This window comes from Cnephaeus nilssonii, assembly GCF_951640355.1.
Source record: "Cnephaeus nilssonii genome assembly, chromosome: X".
Taxonomy (NCBI): domain Eukaryota; kingdom Metazoa; phylum Chordata; class Mammalia; order Chiroptera; family Vespertilionidae; genus Cnephaeus; species Cnephaeus nilssonii.
Genome location: NC_137071.1, coordinates 43,609,431 through 43,614,272, shown reverse-complemented (window position 1 = coordinate 43,614,272; position 4,842 = coordinate 43,609,431).

The following is a 4,842-nucleotide window of genomic DNA, read 5'->3' as shown; positions in this document are numbered from 1 at the left end:
GTTGTTACCTTCCCTAATTCATTTGTAATTTTATGTATTTGTGTCCTCTCTATTTTGATGCATCTGTATAAAGTTTTATCAATCTTGTTTATTTTTCCAAAGAACCAACTCTTAGTTTCATTGATGTTTTGTATTGATTTTTTAGACTCTATTTCTGCTGGGATTTTTATTATTTCCTTTTTTGAACTAACTTTGTGATTGTTTCTTGTTCTTTTTCTAGTTTCTTTTTTTTTTTTTTGGTTGCCATCTATACTTTATTTTTTTTTAATTTCTTTATTGATTAAGGTATCATATATTTGTCCTCATGCCCCCATTCCCATCCCACACCCCTCCCCACACATGCTCCCACCCCCCTGTTATCCCCAACCGCTGGTTAGGCGCATATGCTTGCACATAAGTCCTTTGGTTGATCTCTCCCCTTTACTCCCACCCTCCCCTACCCTCCCTCTGAGGCCCGACAGTCTTATCCGTGCCTCCTTGTTTCTGGGTCTGTTCTTGATCATCAGTCTATGTTGTTCATTATTTCCAGTAGATGAGTGAGATCATGTGCTATTAGAAATACACTTATAAGAAGCGAAAATGAGACAAGCAATAATGGTTATGGTGACAGGAAATGAATCAGTGTGTAGTGAGTTTCTTTCTGGGCCAACAGTTCTTTTGAGACCCAATTACAATGTCCACCAGTTCCTTATGAGTACATGTCAGCACTGACATTACAGTTCTGGATGGTGGAGAAATAGTGGACATTAGGTTGTTTATTTGATACTAGAGACCCAGCACACGAAATTGCGTGGCCCCACCCACCCACCTGTGCCTTGCCACACTTGCAGCCCCACCCACATGTGCATGCAGCACCCACCTGACCACCGCCCTGCCACACTCATGCCCCGCCCACCTACACATGCCTCAGGGGCCCTGCCTTGCCATGCCCACCTCACCGTGACGGATGAGTCTATTTTGAAGAAGTGGCTTTAGAAGAAGTTTAACTTTAAAAAATTTGGCTCTCAAAATAAATCGTAGTCATTGTACGGTTGATATTTGGCTCTGTTGACTAATGAGTTTGCCAACCACTGACCTAGAGAAAGGTGAGATTTGGGATCCAGGTTAGAGGGAGAAACGCGCGCAGCAGGAACTAGAGTCTCAGAGGCAGACTGTGCCCCACAAAATGCGCAGCCATTGGGGTCAGTGTAGCTCTCTAATGTGGAAGGGGGTCCACAGGGCTGATGACAGATGGAGGCTCTAGATATTAACCAACAGCTGGACTGGGCCCAGAAAGGCAGCCTGAAGTTCTGTACACTGCACAGAGCCAGGGGGAAAAGACTCGCGCAGAATCGGGGAAGGGGGGAAAGTCACATGCAGTGCCAGGGGTAAAAGACGCAAGTTTGCACGCCTTCTTTGGCTTTTTCTTTTCTTTTTAAATCCTTACTTTGGCTTGCTAACTCCAGTAGATAGGATCTTTCAATTAATAACACTGACCAAGACTGCAGGGGAAAATTGTTTTTGTGAAAACTGGGATCAGAGTGGGGAGAGACGAACAGAAAACCAGCTCTGGGGCAGTCCGTCCCTCCAACCCAGTATTAAGTGAAGCAGGAAAAGCAAAATCTAAACACTGGGTAGAGAGACCTTTTAGCCCCAGATATTAAGACAGAAACACTACCACTCAGGGGTTGTATCAGAAATTGACTCTTATGTGTAAATACAACTAAAGGCAGGCTGAGAACCAAAGAGAACAGAGAGATCATTTCTGCTTGAAAACAGGGTTGTGGCTTATGACACAGAGGAGCAGTGGATTGCAGGGAACTTCAATACTGTGCTGACTACTGGAAAGGAAACAGACGTGCCAAGCAGAACAGTAGAGGAAGTGAACAACATTCACTACTTCATATTTTTATTTTTTATCTTTTACTTTAGAAACAAAACTTTTTCTTTCACTTAATTTTACTTTTTTATTATTATATATTTTTTAAATTTTATTTTTTCAATTTTTATGGCCCTTTAGTGTTTGACATTTTATTTTATTTTTTATTTTATTATTATTTTTTAAAATATATTTTATTGATTTTTTGCAGAGAGGAAGGGAGAGGGATAGAGAGTTAGAAACATCGATGAGAGAGAAACATCCATCAGCCGCCTCTTGCACACCCCCTACTGGGGATGTGCCCGCAACCAAGGTACATGCCCTTGACCGGAATCGAACCCGGGACCTTTCAGTCCGCAGGCCGACGCTCTATCCACTGAGCCAAACCATTTTCGGCATTATATTTTTATTTTAAATTATTATTATTACTACTATTATTATACCTTTTGTTAGTTTTATTTTATGTTGGGATTAGTGTTCTATATTCTATTTTTCTTTATCTTTTAGCATTATTTTACTTTATCTCAATTTTTCCTTTATGCCAACACTCTCTTCCTCACTTTTCACCTTTCCCGTGCTGTTCTTCTTACCCTGTCCCTGCTTTAGTTTTTCTCTATCCTTTCTTTTTACGCCCTGTTAAAAACTGATCTTACTTATATATCTAACTTCCACTTCCCTGCTCCAAGTCCATGCACACTTCTCTCTTCTCTTTCCTCACTATCCAAATTCTCTTTTCTTCCTTTATTTCCTTTTTCTGTCTTTCTGTGTTTTGTTGTTTGCTTGATTATTTGTTAGTTTGTTTTTCTTTTTTTGCTTCTGTTTTTCCTCTTCTCACTTGTTCTCTTCTTCTACTAATAACCTTCTTCTACTAATAACTTAATTAGTTCCAATCACCACCTCAGGCCTATCTACTCTCTATTCTCCTTTTTTTAATAATAGATGAATACAAATATAGAATATATATATATATATATATATATATATATATATATATATATATAAATTTTCATATATATATATATATTTAATATATATGTGTATTATTTCTTTTTATTGTGTGTTTTTTTTTTAGTTTTTGTCTTATACACTCATTCTCTTTCTAGCTCCACTATACTGAATTGTGGCTATTTCCACATTCATTTAATTCCTTGACCTTACCTTCTGGATATGAGCTCTGCCTCCTCACATTCATCTGGGTGTTTTTTTGTTTGGGTGTTTGTTGTTTGCATTTTTCGGATTAGTTGTTGTTTGTTGTTTGCGTTATTCTCTTGGTGTTTGTTGTATGCATTATTGGGATTAGTTGTTTTTTTTTTGGAGGACTCTCCCCATATACATATATTATTTTCCCTGCTTTTTTTTTCTCTTTTTTTCTCTTACATTTTTTCCTTCTCTCAACATTATTTTTGCACTCTTTTCTATCCCCTAATTCTCTTTTCTATGGTGGACACCTTTATTTGGGGTTAGTGGTATCATGAATACATTTGTGTTTGGTAACCTCTGCATTGTGTCTTGTCATGTCATATTTTGTGCCTTTAAGTCAACGCAGGAGAGAGCTACATGACCAGAAACCCTGAGAGGAGAGATCATGGGGAGACAAAGAAACAGCCTGCGTATGAAAGAAAAGAAGGAATCACTGGAAAAGGAAGTAAATAAAATGGAGGCTAGCAATATGTCAGAGAAAGAATTCAGCGCAATGGTCATAAAGACTCTGAAAAGGACGGAAGACAAATACAAGAATATGTGTAAGAACCAAGAGGAAATGAAGAAGAACCAAGAAGAAATGAAATATTACATCACTGTAATAAATAACTCAATAGAAAGCATAAACAGTAGATTAGAAGAAGTGGAAGACTGCATCAGTGAGCTAGAAGACAAGGTAGAAAAAAATACCCAAGCAGAGCAGCATCTAGAAAAAAAAAATTAAAAAACAGGAAGAGAGCCTAAGGGAACTTTGGGTTAACATGAAATGCAACAACATCCAGAAGGAGAGGAAACTGAGCAACAAATAGAAAATCTGTTTGAAGAAATAATGACAGAAAACTTCCCTGATATTGGGAAGAAAAAACTCACACAAGTCAAAGAAGCTCACAGAGTCTCAAACAAGATGAACCCCAAAAAGCAGACACCAAGACACATCAAAATTAAATTGGCAAACACCAAGGACAAAGCAATAATTTTAAAGGCTGCCAGAGAGAGACAGAAAGTTACCTACAAGGGATCTGTCATCAGATGATCACCTGATTTCTCAACAGAAACACACTTGGCCAGAAGGGAATGGAATGAAATATACAAAGTCATGCAAAGCAAGGGTCTGAATAAAAAAATATGGTACCCAGCAAGGCTATCAAAGTTGAGGTGGAAATCAGGAGCTTCAAAGATAAAAAAGGACTAAGGGAGTTTATTACCACCAAACCAGCAATGCAAGAAATGTTAAAGGGTCTGCAGTAAAAAGAAGAAATAAGAAGGGAAAAAGGAACACAGGCATAAAGAATAAAAATGGTGACAATCAAGTAATTATCAATAACTTTAAATGTGAATGGATTAAATGCCCCAATCAAAAGACATAGGGTAGCTGAGTGGATAAGAAAACATGACCCATATATATATTTGCTGTCCACAGGAGACCCACCTCAGAACAAAGGACTCAAACAGTCTGATGGTAAAGAGACGGAAAAAGATTTTTCAGGTGAATGGAAATGAAAAGAAAACAGCTGTTGTAGCAATACTTATATCTGACAAGTTTGGCCTCAAAGTGAAGGCCATAACAAGAGATAAGGAAGGCAACTTCATAACACTAAATGGAACAATTCAAAAAGAAGATATAACTCTGGTAAACATATATGCACCCAATACAGGAGCACCTAAATACTTAAACAACTTCTGGAAGATATGAAGGGAGAGATTGATAGCAGTACAGTCATATTAGGTGTCATTAATACCCTATTAACACCACTGGACAAATCCTCTCAATAAAAAATCTGCAA